Source organism: Physeter macrocephalus, chromosome 5, assembly GCF_002837175.3.
Source record: "Physeter macrocephalus isolate SW-GA chromosome 5, ASM283717v5, whole genome shotgun sequence".
Taxonomy (NCBI): Eukaryota; Metazoa; Chordata; class Mammalia; order Artiodactyla; family Physeteridae; genus Physeter; species Physeter macrocephalus.
This window is the reverse complement of record NC_041218.1, coordinates 36,364,204-36,383,361: the sequence shown is the minus strand read 5'-3', so window position 1 is coordinate 36,383,361 and position 19,158 is coordinate 36,364,204. Positions and strand designations below refer to the sequence as shown.

General features: G+C 40.0%; 1 protein-coding gene across 26 annotated transcripts in view; it reads left to right on the top strand.

Moving 5' to 3' along the window:
* Positions 1-2,050: 2,050 nt before the first annotated feature.
* Positions 2,051-19,158, top strand: part of FOXP2 (forkhead box P2) — a 536,717-nt gene continuing 519,609 nt past the window's right edge. For 6 of the 26 annotated variants that reach the window (XM_055084891.1, XM_055084888.1, XM_055084875.1 and 3 more), the window contains exon 1: positions 2,051-2,832. The gene's annotated coding sequence lies outside the window, so the exon portion shown is untranslated. Of the gene's footprint in view, positions 2,833-3,306; positions 3,595-3,944; positions 4,090-7,067; positions 7,152-19,158 lie in introns of those variants that run through there. The other 20 variants (XM_055084896.1, XM_055084897.1, XM_055084894.1 and 17 more) reach the window with 10 other exon arrangements.

The window sequence follows — 19,158 nt, the reverse complement described above, 5'->3', positions numbered from 1 at the left end:
TAACTAAATCCACTCCTTTCCAAGTCTCGAGAGCATAACCCTCTTTCTTTTCTCTCGTTGGGAACTTGAACTTCTCTTCCAAGTTGCCCAGACTCATTTATAATAAACCTTTCCCGCTCACTTCCTCCGTCGGACCCCTAGAGAGAAAGGGAAGTAAGTGGGGTCGGTGTATGCGGGGGAGGAAGAAGGAAAAAAAGTGAAGAGCTGTAGACCTTTTGACTGTTCTGTTGCCTTTATTCACAAACCCAGTGGAAAGATACATCCTCGGATCTCCAAGGATTTCGACGCCGTTTGTTCTTCTCTTTTCCAAAATGGTTTCAGGTTAATTCAGAAAATCCGCTTCTTATTTAGGGTTGCTTGTGAAGTATAAACGCAAATTACTTATCATAAAGTGATCTCCACCTTTCAGAAGGGCGAGGTGGGGTCATTTACATCCGGCGTTTTGTATTATAATTTAAATGACTGCTCTCTCCTTCTCTCCTCGCTCCCATCTTTAAAAAATTTCGGTTTATTTGTCCACTATTCAGCCAGTATTTCGAAAAAAGACAATTTTAAAAAGAGTGAGGACACAATCCACAGGCAGAGCACTTACGGACTGCCTGGAGTTTTGAAAGCTCACAGAAAGCACCGCAATTCAAAGCCCAACTCTACCTCTTCCCTTGTCCTCCTGGCAGGGGCCGTCTTCCCAGGACCAGCCCCGTGGCTTATTGACTTAATTGGTTTCACTAGAAAACCCGACGGTGTGTTTATAGATGTGGGTGCCAGGGCTGCTTCCTCCGCGGGAGAACTGCGGGTTCTGGAGCGAAGAGTTGGTGCCAAGTGTGCGTGTGTGAGTTCGCTTCTGCCCTTTAGAGAAAGGGCGCGCTGCTCTTTGAGGAAAAGAAAGACTCAAAGGCATAAGTTGGTCCTGCTCGCCCGTCTCCCCAGTCACCACCTCCCCTCTTCTGCCACTGGAGATGTTAAAGTTGGCCGGGAAGAAGCCGGGGTCCGGGGTCTGTTCGCCACGGCCTCTCGTCTGCAGCTATTTGGAGGAAAGTTTCAGCACCTTTCGGAACGCCACGCTTCGCGACTGATTTGCTGGCAGAGCGGCCGGCTCCGCCGCGGCGCGAGGGGGACGCGGCCAGTGGAGGGTCGCGCGGCCCGCGGGCAAGGGAGGGGCTGGTGGGGGCCTGCGGGGAGGAACGGCCTGTCAGGAGCGGCGGTGCAATAGGGGCTACAGTACACCCCCCCCCCGCGGGTCACATGTCCCACCCGGGCCCGTCTCGTCCTCCCTCGGCCTTTCCCTTGTCATCCCCTCGGTCCCGCGTGGGACCTGGTCGAGTCACACCCCACGGACAGGAGCGGAGACCCGGGCTCTGGAAGCTAGGCCCGCGCACTCGCCACGCCGGCGCCTCGGCTTTGAAGTGCGCACGGCAGTTCTGGCAGTTTCTTCCTTCCTTTCATTCCGGTTACTTTGCTCCCCTCAGTCACTGATTGGGCCCGTCTCGAAAGCCGTAGACCCTAAGAGTCCTAGCTCGGCGGCCCCTTCCTTCCAAGCTCCGCCCCGGCCGGCCCGCAGCCCGGCCCCAAGCCGGTGACCAGGGCTGTGCGACCACGAGGAAGCCCGAGAACTCCCGGGCCCAAGTGAGACAGGAGCCACGACAACAATGAAGAGTGAGAAAGACACTCGGCCTCTCTCCACCCCAGGCCGCGGAGGCACACACCGTGAAAAGAAAGGCCAATCAGCGTTTTAACGCACGCTTGGGTCTCCCTTTCTGACTATCGAGTACTTTCACTCCTTGCCACCGAGGGCTTCGGATCCCTTCGAGGCTTCCTGCACTTCGCTTGGAATCCCCTGTTTCATTTGCCAGCAGCTCCGTCTGCTGAGAGGACGTACTTTGGGGACTGCCAAGGAGCAGCAGACACAACTCGGCTTTGCCAATACAGCATACGGTTTTGTTCTCTCCTCCCTCCCCAACCCCCTTCCTCGACTCGCCGTCTGGGCCGAGCGGGAGGAGGCGGAGCAGGAGGTGGGGAGAAGGGTGGGGGTGGGGGAGGAACCGGCGCAGAACAAACAAGTTCTCCGGCGAGTTGTTTACAGAGCAGGTGGACCTGACGTCAGCTAGGAGGCTCCCCTGCAAATCGGAACAACAGTCTACTCCGCGCTTCCCCCTCCCTTAAAGAAGTTGGGGGAGCCGGGGGAGGAGATAGGTGGATGGGGGTGACAAGCATCCTAACCAGCTGGTTCCAAACCACTTTGGGGATCAACAACAACAGTCAACGATAACAACTCAAAGTAAAACAAAAACAAACAAGTGGCCCAACAGTATTTCAGAATCCTCGGAGGCGTCCCTTCAATCCGCCCGCCCCTCCGAGAAGAGGCGGCTCGGCGCGCAGCGTGTGTACAGTTTGCATTGCCAACAACACGCGCGCGCGGCCGGGTGCGCGCGGCCGCCAGCGCACACTCACACACATAGACACACACACACATACACACACATACACACACACACACACACACACACACACACACACAGATCCGGGTGGGGGGAGCGGCAGCGCGAGACAGCGCGAGCCTCCGAGAAAGCGCGAGACACGCCGGCGCGTGCAGCTCTGCGGCGGCCGCAGCGCCCCGGCTCGAGCCCCGCGCAGCCCGCCCTTGAGCGCCGGTCCGGGTTATTTATGCGGCGGCCGCGTCCGCCAGCTGCGGCTTCCTCCAGCCCCCACCCCGGTCGCGCCCCCACTCGCGGCAGCAGCTGCCAGGAATCGCGCGTGGGTGTGTTGTTTGGGAGCTTCTGCCTCGGCGCCGCAAGTGCCACCTCCCGGGACGCTGCCCAGGCGTCCTCGGTCGCGGTAAGTTTCTTTGCCCTCACTGTGGCGCGCTTCACCTCCGCCCCCCAGCCCGTCCCAGCCACCTCCACCCAGGGCCGGGCTCGTGCGCCTTTACTCTGCTCCGCGCTCCTCCCAGGGCGGCGGCGGCGGCAAAGTTTCGCCCCAGTCGCTGCGCTCGGTGCGGCGCGGCGGGGCGGGTGTGACATGTGTCAAATTTCGGCTCGGCATCCGGGTCGCGTTCCGGACCCAACATCACCGCTTGTTCTTTTTCATTTTGCTTTGTGATGTGGGGAAGGGGGAGTCGATAGAGGGGAGGTTGCTGTTGCCTCACGGACGATTTTTAGTTTTGTATGTGCCAAGTGTTGCCTCGTCTGGCGAGACCGCGGCTGGAGGAATATGTGTGTTGAGACGCCAGTTGTGTTCGTTTACTCTTTTATTTCTCTTGTTTGTTGTCTCTTCCTCTTCCTTCCTCCCCCTCCTCCCCCCCGAGAGAAGAAACGAGAGTAAGAACATCTGGCGGTTGGACCAACTTTACTGATCCAACTGCTGACCTTTATTTACTCAACGGGGCAAGTGCACGCTTCTGGTCTCAAAGTTAGACACTTCAGCGTACATTTCACAAGTACTTCTCTGGAATGGGAGGCGGAGAGGGGACAGTCCTGCTTCTCCAGCGAAGAAACTCCTGGCCCCTAGTGACGCTTCAGGATGATCGTGCATCTCGACTGCTGCCCCCGATCGCGCTCTTTCCCCTGTCCACGGTTAGCAGGAGCCGCTTCACCCGGGGTCTGTCCTGCTCTTATTTTTATTCAGCTTTGGAAAGGTCTCCCCACTCTGAGGGTGGGTTTGGGGGTGAAATGGCGCTTCCCGGTTCTTCAGGGAGGGCACGAAGGAGGGGCGCAGACACCTTTCGGAGGAAGGGAGTGTTCTCTGTTGGCTTTTACCTGTATATCCGCGGAGGCCCCGGGCGAGCGGAGGGCGGGCGGGCGCGCAGGGTTGACTTTGACCCCGGGGGAGCGCGGGTTCCGACATCTCTTAGCGCTCGCGGCGGCGCACGTGCGGCGGCGGCGCGGGCCGGACCCACTAGGTGGCCGCGCCCGCCGCCCGCACGTCTCCCGCGCGCCTCTCCCCGCCCCTCGGGCAGCAAAGCGCCCGGACGCCCGGGCACCCGGACCTAGGGACTAGCGTCTGCGTGGACCCTCGCTTGCCCCGGGCGTTCGGGTCGGGCTAGAGCAGGGAGGGAAAGTTGCCCTCCTATCCTCAGACCCTGAGATCCCTTAGGTGAGTCTCTCAGGGCACCTGGCGCGCGGATGAAACTCATTAGGAGCAACGGGAGGGAAAGGCACGTGCGAGGCTGGGGCGTTTGAGAGCGGAACCAGTGCGCGCTTTGCACGCGGACTAGGCAAGAGAGGCCGAACTGGACACCGCTCGGGGGTCTCCTCAGACTCCGGAATCCCCAAGGAACTAGACCCATCTGTGTATTTGTTTATTCAGCTTTTTAACCAACAGTTTTAAACCACTTAATGGACAGCTGCTGTCTGTAGTCCTCCTATCCCCCCCGCCCCGCCCATTTTCTCTCACCACATGTTGAAATCCAGTCAGTTTCTTGATCTTGAGGATTGTTCCTCGAGTCGTGTCTGCTCCCAGGTGGTCAGGCTTTCGCGACGTGTGAAAGACCTGTGGGAGTGTGTTAGGTGTGTACATTTGTAGTCGTCATGGATTCAGAAGTGCTGAAAGAGCTACCTCCCCAACTTGTCCAGAGCCTGCTTAGAAGAATAATTAAGTAGTAGCAGGTAAGCCAAGGGGAGAAAGTGACGCCCTGGTGTCAAGTAGCCCAAGTGGACGATTTCCAACTGGAAGTACTTCGGGAGATTAACTTTTAGAAGACAAAAGTTTGCCTGGAAGGCACATCTTTGCACACTCTCTTAACTCAAATAGTTTGGTTCGGCTTCAGTGGAGACAGGAGGGGTGTGTTTTATAGCACGTCTATGCTAGAGGTCAAAACTCAAACAAAGATGAGCTTTCAGATATTTTCGTCTTCAATTTTGCATTGTGGTGTACCTCAGGAAATGTTTTATGTTGTCCAAAGGCCTGATTATCTTTTCTGTCATTGTGAGTTATGGATAAGAATATTCTCAGTGTCCTGGAATTTTAAAGTGTAGTGTTTGTTTAATACTGCTAAACAACAATTTTGATTTATTTGTATATGTATTAATAAAGTGGGTATAAAGTTATATACACTATGGTCATTAGGGTCATAAAATTTCATTTCAGGTTTAGAGCTTTTAAAAGTTGTTTCTTTCCTTCCTTCCTTCCGTCCATCCTTTCATTTTTATTACTAAACTAGACCCACGTTCAGTAGTTGTTCAGTTCAGTACCTCTCTAAGAAACCCACTATTTCATTGTTATCTAAAACTTAAGTGAAAGAAAGGTTTAACAACAGTGATAAAGTTACTGACTTTTAAAGAGGAGACTAGAAACCTGATGATACATCCCTGTTGGTAAGTGACAGAAGACACTCAATTTTAAAAGATCATCTTAAATTTCACTTTTAAGTACAAGAATACAAAAAAAAATTAAGGGAATAATTTTTAACATTCAACTTAAATGTGAGTACAAGTTTTTCTTTTATATACATAGTTTATTAAATGTTACTGTTACACTATGATGAATATTAAAATAGAGCAATCAAAGGGAAATGTATACAAATAACAGTTATGAGCTATTTTAAACTATCTTTCAAAATTCCTCAACTTATACTTTACTTTAGGATTCAGATGATGGAAATTCTAGAACTGAATATTGTTTTTGAGTGAAAAGAGACCTATAATTACATTATGATATGAGTAGATTTATGAATAGTTATATCTGAGTAAACTGTCATTGGAGTTTTATTTCTTTGCATTTATGGTAGTACAGTGGTTTTGCTTTAAAAATAAAATAAAATAAATCTTTGTGATATTCTAGAATCCTAAAATAGGGGAAATTGTTGTATGTGGCACACCAAAAAATAGGAAAAAAGGTGAACATTAAAATTACAGAAAACCTGTAATGAGAAGTTATATTCCTTTTGTACAAGCAAAAACTCAGAAACACAAAACAACTCTCTTTGCATAACTATTAGATTTGTACTTTATGAAAAGTATATTTAAATATGTGAAAATACCTTCATGGCTTGATTGAGACTCTTAGAGCATATAATAATATATTGAACATAGCCAAATTTACCAGACATTTTTATTTCAAGAGAAAATGTGAGGGTTACGGTACTTAATTACATAAAAGAGATATTGTTTGTGTTATAGTTAAAGATTTATAGCTCCTCTGCCTCATCACCCTTGTCTGTTTCTGTGTGGAGAGTCTCATGTTGTGTCAACTATTAGTTATAATACTGATAGAAAACTGAATCTTGGAAGTGGTTATGTATTTTCTGTCTCAATTAAATCAAAAAGAAACCAAGGGGGAAATGGCAGGGTGGGATGAATTGGGAGTTTGGGATTGACATATATACACTGTTGATACCATGTGTAAAATAGATAACTAATGAGAACCTACTGTATAGCACAGGGAACTCTACTCATCACTCTGTGGTGACTTAAATGGGAAGGAAATCCAAAAAAGAGGCGATATATGTATACGTATAGCTGATTCACTTTGCTGTACAGCAGAAACTAACAGAATATTGTTAAACAACTATACTCCAATAAAAATTTAAAAAAAACCAGAGACCATTGACTTGTAAGAGAATATCACTAAGAAGTTCTCTTGGCATGAGTGTTGATAAATAAAATTGCAAATCACAGTTGAATTCCAAAATAATATCAGTTGCATTACAGTCACTGAATACTAATTCATGGCACAGTTTTTTTGTTTGTTTGTTTGTTTGTTTCTTTAACTTTGTCATAGATGATAGTTATCTTAGTGATAAATGAATGGATCTAAAATGTTCTAACCAGTGCCCAGATTCATACTGCCCTTTGATAAAAGAAAGTTTATGTCTTAAATTAGGCCCCCTAATTAGTGTATTTTAAGATTTGCATAGATTTTGAAAGTAACCTTATTTATGTAATGCTTAATTCATAGAGTTCTAACAAACTTGGTCAAATCCAACCCAGAAAGATTGTTGTTTCTCTTCTTAAGCCTTCTGAAAGGTGCTTGAAACTTTCCTTAAACATATTCCAGTGCTTATCATCCATAAATAACCTAATGCCTAATTTGAGTTTTATATGCCATAGTTTACATCTCTTCTTTTTTTTTAGATGACATGAATATTTTCTTAGGTCCAACTACTTATCTCTTAATATACTTGGACTCCAGTCATATCACTTACAGAGCGTTATCAGGTAAAAATAATTTAAGTTCTTTAGGTTTGTTTGTTTTTTCATGAGGCTTAGGTCATTTTCAGTGCTTTCTTATGGAGTTGTTCCAAACTTTAGCTTCTTCATTTGTCCCATAACTATTTTGTTTTTTAACACCTTAACTGAGAATAGTTAGGAGGGTTGATTAAAAATAGCATTACTTTGTTTTTAAGCCCAGCATTGGTTATATGAAAATTCACTACTATTGAATTCCATAAATACTAATAAGTAGAATAGCCTTCCCTTGTACGTGTTCCTACCTATTAAAATAAATGGTACTTACTTCTACTTGCTTATTTCCTTCTGCCCTGTCATTACCTTTGATGTATTTTTGTATATACTCTTTTGCTCTGCACAGTGTTTTCATCTATCCCCTGCCTGCAATTTTCCAAACAAAACGAACAAAAAAAGAGAGTAACTTTGGTGAAATATAAAGAGATATCATAGCTACGAGGTTAACATTAGAATATTGAGACGCTGGAGAGAGGTTCTTAGAGAATATTTAGATTTGTTATGTTCCAACACTATTAATGTTAAAATGAAAAAGTAAACCTATATGTATGTGGTGACTTATTTTCAGTAATGGTATTCATCTAAACCAGTTTTTCTCTAAATAGATGCTTCAGTGATTTGCTGTTTTCTCAAATGTGATATTGTTAAGTATTGACCTAATTATTTTTAGGAGCATAATCTCAATTTTATAATTGGAGTGACTAGGAATTTGTGTTTATCTATACAGAATTTTGCCCAGCAGCCAAATTAACAGAATATACCTGTGCTCTGAAATGAGGTATACTTGTATCACCCCTATTTCATTTTAAAGCAACATTATATTTTAACAATTTATAGCTTATAGTTCACACTGAATCCTAATACTTTTTCGTTTTGTGATTGTGAACTTGGTTTACTTTCTCTAAATTGACTTGTATTTGTTCATTTGTTTAGCTTCCTTACCATGAACAATTTGAATTCTAAAATTCCCTCAATTTATATGATATGTGTAAAATTTTATTAAAAATCCATTTTCTCCATAAATTATCTGTGGAGTACAGGTTCGACCTTTTGAATTCCTTGATATTTGAGATATGTGTTGATTGAATTCAACTTCCCAGTCAGTTGTAAACTTCTTTCTTTCTACAATCCACCAAGGGTCTCGAGAACATACCTTACCATTATATTGATAAATATGTCATATGGAGCTGACATCTTCATTCCTTTCTGCTGTGGCAAATTATTTTCATTAGCAGGAGCCAATAAAATTTAAATGTTGAAAAAGCACATTGCTGTGAAGCAGATGAATCCCCAGGGGTTTAAAAGCTCTCAGCATTTTTAGTTTATTAATGTTCCTCAATTTCCTTTGATTTCTATCTTGGAAACCTTAAAATATACTTTGTGGAAGGTAATGTTGATTTGAAATTTATTTAAGTTTTTAGTGTTTCTTTTTAAAGCTCTTTCTAACATAAGTCTAAAAGATTTATACCATGAGAATATCATAAAATTTTAAAAAACAGGTTAAGGAAATTAACTTTAAATTCCTCAAAGAAAGGATGCTACTACAAAGAACCTAAAGTTTTCCTGGTATTCATTTATTTCTTTTCTTCTCAACTTTTATGATGGCATTTTCTGTGAAATATTTTTTTTGCATTATTTTTGTTTTGTATCATTTTGGTACTCATACAGAACCACAACCATCATTTTGCAACTTTTTCTCCATTTAAGAAAAAAAAAGTTTCTTAAAGTGTATTTTAGGGGGTAAGAAAAAAATCTGTGGTAGGCATATTTCAGAGAAAGCGTTTATAAAATTTCTTGCTGGCAGATAGTGTGGAGAAACTTATAGTACATTAATCCAAATATCTTAACATCTTAGCATATGTAGACTGTCATAAAATCATCTCATTTAAAAAAAAAGATCCCCAACATCCTTAAAAGCTATTCCTCACCATTACTTCACCCAAATTTATGTTCCAGGATTTGGTTGAGCTATATCTGTGTGCCTGCAGCTAACTCTTCACTTCCTTTTTGTCTTCATTTTTTCCCCTTTCTCAGTCTGTCTTTAGTTGAGCTAAATGGTCCCCCCAAATCTTGTTTTATACATCTAGTTAGTACACCCCCAACCAGTCTGATCAGATAGACCATCAGTAACTCCTTGAATTGTTGCAGTAGCTGCTTATTTATCCCCCTTCTCCCTCCAGGCACCACAGTTTATTCTCCATGTAGCAGAGTGATCTTTTGAAGATATATCTGTTTGATTATGTCACTCTTTTGTATACACCTTCCAACAGCTTCTATGTCTCTCAGAATAAAAGACAAAGACCTTACATAAGTCCATATTATTTGACACCTGCTACCTGACAGTATTTTCTATCATGTTCCTCTTATTCAGTCAACTCTAGACACTGACTTCCTTGACATTCCTCAAAATGGGATCAGCTGATTCCCACCTCAGAGTTTTCCTCTCTATTCTCTCTGTCTGGAATGCTCTAACCTCAGGTATCTTCACTAACTTCAGGTCTCTGCTCAAACGTATCCTTATAAAAGAAGCCTTCTCTGACCGCCCTATATAAAATAAATCCTCATTGATCATGCTCTGTCACCTTTACCATACGTTATTTTCCCCCATAGCACTATCAGCTGACTTTAAAAAGATTGTTTCTTTATTTATCATCTGTTCCCTCATGAGATTGTATATTCCATGGATCCAAAGATTTCCTTTTGGGCACTGTTCTAACCCAGTGCTTAGAACATGCCTTGTACTTGGTAGGAGCTCTAAAACTAAATATTGAATTGAGGAATGCATGACTTTTTGGAGGTCCAGGAAGTTACTTCTGTCTGTATCATTGCTCTATTTTGTGTGTGTGTCATTGAAATTCCTTTTCACCTTACTTTTTCATCTTACACTAATTTTATACCATATTACTATTATATTGGCCAAGACATGGCTCTCATCTCAGGTGGGTATGCTTCAATTTCATTTTTCTGTGTCTCTTTTTTACTCTTGATCTGAGAAACAATATGACATTTAACTTGAAAGTTGTGAGTGGGTGTTCGTGCTTTTGGATGACAAATGCTCAATAGTTGAGTGCTTCCATATAATAATGCTTACCACTGTTTAACTGACATTTAATCATATAACTCATCATTATATCTTAATATGACTAGCATAAGTCATGTATATAGATGTTTCTAATGGCTACACTATGAGTACAACGCGGGCATTCCAAGTAATTCTGGGGATCTTCTGTGAGGAAAGAGGGAGGAAAATGGGTTAAGTCAAGGTCTTTTGTGAAACCTTTAGATTTAGGTAGCTTTACTTTATTTTGCATTGGCACACACATCATAGTTTACAACGTGTCTTTTCTTTCATCCTTTCAGTATCTATCTTTAAACAGAGCAGGTTGTGGATTTATGATTTGCTGGAAAGTCCATCTTTCCAAATTTAAAATCCCACTCTTTAGTTTGCTCACATTGCTTTGGGACATCTTCAGCTAAGGCCTGAATAAGTGATACAACTCTCCATATAACACCACCCACATACACAGATTATGTTCTCATAAACCTAATGTCCTATAGAGCTCTCTCTCACATACTATGTCCATATTTAAAATTTGCATTAGCTTGCTCAGCAGTTTTGTTCTAAATACCTTGAGAAAGAGAAAGGAGTCTATAATCTTTTCTATTGGTAATGAAGAAGGTCTCTCTTTGCCTACTTCATCTCATTTTTCTCTTTCTCTTCCCTCCTCCTGAGTGAATTCTTAGATCTTTCAGTATACTTCTGATCTCTTATTATATCACGAGTGAATATGTGGTCCTTGGAAAGCTGAAGCAAGGCAAAGTGGGGCTTTATTACATAATTACCCCATTTTTCCCTTTTAAAAAAATTACTAACCTATGCTGTCTGCCTTTTTAATCCTGGTCCTTAGGTACCCAGTGCCCTCTATGTTGCCATCTGGCTATTCCAAGTCCCAGTGTATTCTCCTTTCCTTGTTCCAAGTAGGAAATTTTGTATTAAAGGCCTTGTCTTATAATAATAATGCATATTAGAATGTGAGCGAAAATGACTCCTTCTGGAAAGCGTAATTATTATCTCCGATAGTAAAACAGCCCGCTTGGTTTACTGTTCAGAGTTCCACATTAAGTGCCAGGAGACCTGCATTCTGGTCCTTGGTCTGACTTTAATTATTGTGCAATATTGGGTGAGTCATTTCCTCCAAAATTAAAGAGACTGGATTAGTTTTTAGGTTACTTTCAACTGAAACCTTTTATGAAATACATGGAATCAAATTTGAAGCTGTGAACAGGTTCTCTCTTACTACCATGTAAACACACATGTAAGAGTGACTGGAAGAAAAAGATAATTCCTAAAATAAAAACAATTAAAACCAACAAAAAAATTACCGCAGATAACTTTGTTTATGAAGCTCAGGAGGCTCAGTTAAAACGTGAGAGTATTTTTCTTCAGTTGTCTTAGCCCGCTTGGGATTTTCACATCACTCCCCTCCTTCTCAGTCAGGAATGGAGCCTCCCCTTCTTTAACCAGGATGATGAAACAAGGAGAGGAGAAGTGAGTGCATGTGGAGTTGGTCATGTGTTAGGGTTGAGAAAAATAAATAACCGCCTGGCATCCTCTTCCCTGAAGCGCATACCATTAACATACCATAAATATTAATTTCTTCACAATTTTGCCTTGGTCCTGTGCTCATTTATATATTTAGCTGTTGGTGGCACCAATCCAGAAATAAAATATGGAGTTGGATGAGCTCTTTGATAAACTTTGTCTTTCTAAAATTAGAGCTCTCCTTTCTAATGGACCTTACACACACACCTGACACGTTGGGTCGCCTCATGGTTCAGTCTGTGCATTGTGCTACGTTAAAAGGAAACATAACTCCCACCTGTAGGGGTGCTGCGTGTCTTGGCTGTAGTTTGGCTTAGAGGGAGTGACCCGAGGTTTATACAGTGTACCGCATAGGAAGCTTGGTCCCACGTTTCTTGAGACATCTTTTTTTCTTCTCCTGGAAATGCTGAAAAGTCTTTAGAGCCTCCTCTAGGTTATTCCTTCACTGTTTTGCTGTCCCATCCCCCAATCATGCAATGCGTACAGTTACACCAAGTGTACATACCCCGTGAAGTGTGCCGTCCCATGCATGGTGTTGTCTCTTTTCTCATTCTGACCATCAGCCTACTATGTAGACAAATCAGGAGTGTAGCTACAGATTACTTCTCAGAAGGCAGGGGATTATAAACTGTGGTTGTTTTTAGCAGTGATGTAAGCTTGCAGATGTTCACTTTTCAATACATTTTACCTTGTTGTATGTTACAGAGAATGTATACTCCTGTAACTAAAAATAAAATTCATTTGACAGTCTCACTTTGTGCTGTCCCAAATATAATAATTTTAAATCTGTATTTTCTTGATCTATTTATAATATTTCTCTACTTCCAGAAAAGTATGCTTTTAAGTTGCCCTCTTATCACTTCCAATTCTTTGCTCTTTTGTAATTTTCAGTAATTTCAAACTATCTCTAGTCCCACATGTCTGTTGCTCAGACTATTTCACAAATAGAAGAAGGGCAATGCAGTTTGTCATTTCTAATAGGTATTTGATTTTACATATCTGTTCTCCTTGATATCTCTCTAATTGTGTCCTAGAAATATCTCATTCCCACTTGGCTGAAACGATGCCAGATTCTAAAATATGACCAAGTACATGCTTACTCATATAACTATATTAAAGGAACATCATTATTATAAGTTTTGTTTTTATTTTGAGATACAATTTGTTTTTCTGACTACTTAAGATCAAATTTTAAGGGCAAATGTACAGTAATAGAGAATATATGGTAACAAGATATGAATACATAAATAATAAATATTTAATGTTTATTTTCTTATTACTAGAATTACATTTTTATGAGAGGACATTTAAAAATAGAATGTGAATGATTAATTTTATTTTTACGTTACCTATTTATAAGGCAGTGAAAATATATTTATTTTAAAAAAGCTATTTGGCTATACATTTGATGTTTCATTTTTAAATAAGATATTGGTCACTGTGTTGTAGAAATGATCCTGATAATTTTCTATCAAAATTGTTACTTTCACTGTGATTTATTAATGATACAAGCGATATTTTAATTGCTCATCTTTACCAAGTTGTTTTAATACCTTTAATTTTTTCCATTTTTCAATTGAACTGTGGTTGATGTACAATATTGTGTTTCAGGTGTATAGCATAGTGATTCAGTTATATGTTCAGATTCTTTTCCATTATAGGTTATTACAAAATATTGAATATAGTTCCCTATGCTATACAGTAAATCCTTGTTGTTTATTTTATGTATAGTGGTATGTATCTGTTAATTCCATACTCCTAATTTATCCCTCCCTCCCCCTTTCCCCTTTGGTAACCATAGTTTGTTTTCTATGTCTGTGAGTCTGTCTCTGTTTTGTAAATAAGTTCATTTGTATTATTTTTTAGATTCCACATATAAGTGATATCATATGATACTTGTCTTTCTCTGCCTTACTTACTTCACTTAGTATGATAATTTCTAGGTCCATCCATGTTGCTGCAAATGGCAATATTTCATTCTTTTTATGGCTGAGTAATATTCCATTGTGTGTATGTGTGTGTGTGTATAAAAACACCACATCTTCACTCATCTGTTGATGGACGATTAGGTTGCTTCCATGTCTTGGCTGTTGTAAATAGCACTGCTATGAACATTGGGGTGCATGTATCTTTTTGAATTAGGGTTTTCGTCTTTTCTGGATACACATCCAGGAATGGGATTGCTGGATCATATGGTAGTTCTATTTTTAGTTTTTTAAGGAAACTCCCTACAGTTTTACAAAGTGACTGCACCAATTTACATTCCCACTGATAGTGAAGGAGCGTTCCCTTTTCTCCATATCTTATTTATTGTTTGTAGACTTTTATTTTTTTTAATATGGTCACCCCTTGCATGGCTTGCAGGATCTCAGTTCCCTGACCAAGGATTGAACCTGGGCCACACAGCAGTGAAAGCCCGGGATCCTAACCATTAGGCAAACAGGGAACTCCCTATTGTTTGTAGACTTTTTGATGATGGCCATTCTGACCAGTGTGACGTGATACCTCATTGTAGTTTTGATTTGCATTTCTCTAATAATTAGTGACCTTGAGCATGTTTTCATGTGCCTGTTGGCCATCTGTATGTCTTCTTTGAGAAATGTCTATTTAGGTTTTCTGCCCATTGTTTCATTGGGTTGTTTGGGGTTTTTTTGATATTGAATTGTATGAACTGTTTGTATATTTTGGAAATTAAGCCCTTGTCGGTCACATCATTTGCAAATATTTTCTCCCAGTCCATAGGTTGTCTTTTCATTTTGTTGATGGTTTCCTGTGCTGTGCAAAAGCTTGTAAGTTTGATTAGGTCCCATTTGTTTATTTTTGCTTTTATTTCTTTTGCCTTGGGAGAGTGATCTAAGAAAATATTGCTATGATTTTATGGTGATTTATTAATAACACAAACCATGTTTTAATTGCTTATCTTTACAGAGTTGTTTTAAGCTCTTTAATTTTTTTCCATTTTTAAAGATAATTTACATACAGTAAAATTTGCTTCTTTTTCATGTACAGTTCTATATATTTTGACAAACATATATAGTTGTGTAATCACTACCACAATTAAGATCTGGAACAGTTCCATCATGCTCCAAAATTTTTTCATATGGTTTTTAGTCAACCCCTCCTCTCATCCTGTAGTATCTAGTAACCACTGATCTATTTTCTATCCCTAGAGTTTTGTTTTTTCCAAGTCTGTTTTTGGGGGGAGGGGAACAGTTTTTTTAGTTGAATGAATTTGATATGTAGCACTGTTTACATTTAAGTCGTCCAGCATGTTATATATTGTAGATGATTGGTATTGTAGCCATATCTATCACATCACAAAATTATAGTGCAATATTGTTGTCTATATTCATTATACTGTGTATTAAATCTCTGTGGCTTATTTACTACTGCTTCCAAGTTTGTACCCTTAAACAACATCAGTCTTATCCCCAATCCCCATCTCTTGGTAACCACCATTTTGCTCTCTGTTTTTTACACGTTTGACTTTATTAGATTCCACATTTATATGTGGTGTCATACAGTACATGTCTTCCTCTCTCTGACTTGTCTCAGCATAATGTGCTCAGGGTCCATCCATGTTGTTACAAATGGCAGGATATACTCCTTTCTCAAGGTTGAATTATATTACATTGTGTATGTGTGTGTATATATATGTATTATATATATATATGTATGTATTACATTCAACTCTGTCTTATATTTGTACATCATGCAGTAAGTAGCCTTCTGAGGCAGGCTTCTTTCACCTGGCTTAATGCATGAGATTCACCAATATTGTTGTGTATATCATTTTTGCCTTTGCAAGAATGTAGTTGCTTGCTGCTGTCATTATTTCTGAGGAGTTTAGAATTCTCCTCTCATTTTTTTATTCAAATATATGTTAATTTAATATATCCTTACATTTTATTTTGGCTTATAAATTGGCTTGGCTTATGAACTAGAGACTTTACTAGTTAATCATTTCTGAGAGTTAATTTTGTGGTCTTCTCCATAGCTGTTTACCCTCATTTCTGTTTCCACCCCTAATCTTTCTCTTGCTCTCATACTTCATTCCTTCGTTTCCACAGGTGTTTGCTCTTCTTGTCTTTTCACTCCTTGTCATCTGTTTGACTGGTTGAAAGATGTGAGACCCATTCAGGTAGCTAGTTTTTGAAGAAGAAAGAAGCTCATTATCAATTGCTTAATAATACACATTTATTCATTCACTTATTCATTTATTCATCAATTACTGATCATCCACCAATCTGTGGATGTGGCAAAAGAAGTAAGAACCTTTGAGGTCATGAAATTAATTTTTTATTCTCCCTTCCAAAGCAGACGGGAGATGGGGCCAGGGTCTGTTACCCAGGTGCTACTGTGAGATGGCCTATGGGCTGCAGTGTATGGAAAAGGGAAATAATCAGAGAGGTAAATCAAAAAGCCAGGTGGGCTGCTAAGAACAAATCATCAGTTTGAAGAGGCCAGCTAGGCTGAAATGGAACAGAAACCAGGGAGGCAAGACAGGAGTGAAAATACACAAGAGATCTGGAGAAACTCCCTGTGGGTTGCCTTTTTTTTTTTTTACAGATAAGAAGTGAGCAGTTTAAAGACATCTGTATGTGAAAGAGACAATCCCCATTTTCATAGTCCTGGCTAGTGGCTTTCAAAAACTTCCATGAATGAAGAACTTATCTTAATACCCAATATTTGAAAACTTTAATTGATAGAAAGTTCTTCTTTACACTGAATTGAAATCAATTAGCCATTTTTCTAACTCCACCCTTTGGTTTTACACAGACTGTTTCACACAGATAATTTTGCAGATGTCTGAAAAATTTTCATCCTCAATAAACCTTTCTCAGGGTAAAGAAGTCAAATTTCTTCAGTTATACTTTATATATACTATATGGATTTATTTCACCCTTCTCAGTTCTGATCACTCTCCTCAGGGTATGCTTCTCTTTGCTGGAGTTTCCCTTTAAAGTGTATCCAGAGCTAAATATCATATCATGAATGTAGCCTAACCAACACAGAACACAATGAAAATTTATTCCCATTTTCCTCTAACATAATGGCAAATTTGTTTTTTTTTAGTCGTGTTATATTGTTATTAGAATTGTAATTCATTTCATGTAGGTTGCAATTAATATATAACTTGAATACTTTATTTGTATGTCTATTAAATTTGTTTCTTTATAGTTTAGTGTATTCAGCATGTCAAGATTTTTAAAATATCCTGATTCTGTTATCTGTGTTAGCAATTGTGTCATCCATAATTTTGATTAATACATTTTTATAGTGCTACTTAATTAATTATGAAAATATTGAGCAGAACAGGGTTAAGAATAGAGCCTTTTCTGAACTTAGTGAGTTTGGACTTTTTGACTTGTCATTACTCCTTTGGATGGGATTATTTACCTACCTATATACATTTGAAATGAATCATTACTATCATTATAATAATAGCTAACATTTGTTGAGCAGTTAACTTAAGTAGGTACTTTTCTAAGCAATTTGTGTATGAATTAATTTATTCTTCATACTACCTTTATGAGGACTTACTGTTATTTCCCCATTTTACCAATGGCAAAGCTGAGTCACAGGTTGTCAAGCACTGTGAAGTATCTGAGATTTTACCCTACTTGTACGCTGACAAATTAGCCAGCCACTGTTTTGTGGATGATTATAGAAGACAAAAGACTTCCAGGTCAGAGACAAAGGACTGTATTACTCCTGGTACAGCAAGCAGCATGAGCCTCATGCTTTTTTTGGTTCCTTGTACCCCCAGACCCACAGGGGCTCCACAGAGTGGCTCAAGTCCATGCTGCACACTATGTATCACAGATAAGGAACTCCAAGTTTAAGAACCCTGATCTTTTATAATGGGCTATAAGCAAACCTTCCCTTTGTTCCAGAGGGAGATACTATCGGTCTTCAAACGCCATTTGCTATACAAACATCCATGAAAAGACAGTCTAGAACAAAGGCTTCCAGTGCCTCTGTGCACAAAACATGCAGAAACTTGACAGATCCGTGACATTTGCCTCTTAATCCCAGATATTAAGAAACTTCCCCAAAGTTACACAGATAGTAAGTGGACTTACCCCAGTTGGCCATGAGAGACTTACTCCATACTTTTCTTGGTCCAGGCATTATACAGCCAATGCATTTCTCTCATCCACTCATCTAGTAACATGTCAGAAAAGGAAATGAGGTTTAGCATGGCTTATTTTTAACAAATCCATGGTAGGTTTTTTTAAAAAAAATTAAGTGCTCACAAACCATCTGTTTAGTAACCTGTTCTAGAACGTTGGGGAATAGTGTCAAGATCACTGATCTTCATTTCCTAGAATCCTTTTACCTTCAAAAAATAAAATAACATTTGTCCCTCTTATGTATTACATCTGCTCTTCTGTTGTTTGTAACTCTGTCAAGGTTATCAACTGTAGTTCTGTGATAACATATACAAGCCAATTTTTAAAGATATCTTGAAATTGTAATCTGTTGGTCCTGTATACCTAAACTTATTTAAAGTGACTCAGAGTCCTCTTATTAATTCCTGAGCTTTGATTTTCTTGTTAATCATATTTGATTTTCCATTTTAGTTTCATCACTTTTCTTTCTGGTGCAGAAGGTAAAAACCACCCAAGAATCAAGAAGTTTGGCATATCTCAGTTATCTGATAACATACTATTGTCCCCAAACAGTAGGCTCATATCTTTAATCTTTTCCCCATATCTAAATAATATCTTGAAATGTTCCTAGCTTTTTGGGGGGGGGGTGGGATTTTCTTCAGCCCATTTCAAGCATTTATTAAAGCTTTGAGTCATGTTTCTGTACTATTTCTTGCCATGTACTATCACTTCTGAGGTTGAATAATCCCTGTGTAATGCTGTGTTTTTTTTAGATATTTTCGAATTTCTTTTTTTTCTTAGTGTTTTCTGAGACTGGAAGCTTGTAATTTCTCTTTCAAGATTTCATAATTTCAATTGATATGATATTTGTCCCAAACCATTTTTTATTTTAGAGTTTCATGTCAAGCCATTGTATATAAGCAGGGCTTGGTAATTTTTTTCTGTAAAAGGCTAGATAGTAAATACAGGTTGTGGGCCGTTGGTCCCTTTACACATATTTGACTCTGCCATTGTAGTGTAAAAGCAGCTATGGACAACACCTAAATGCATGAATGTGGCTGTGTGCCAGTACTTTTATTTATGGATGCTAAAGTTTGAATTTCATATAATTTTTATGTTTCACAAGATATTCTTCTTTTCATTTTGATTCAGCCACTTAAAACTGTAAAAACTGTTCTTACCTCACAGACCATCCAAAATCAGGCAGTGAGCCAGTTTTAGCCCTTGGACTATATTTTGCCCAGTGCACACACGCACACGC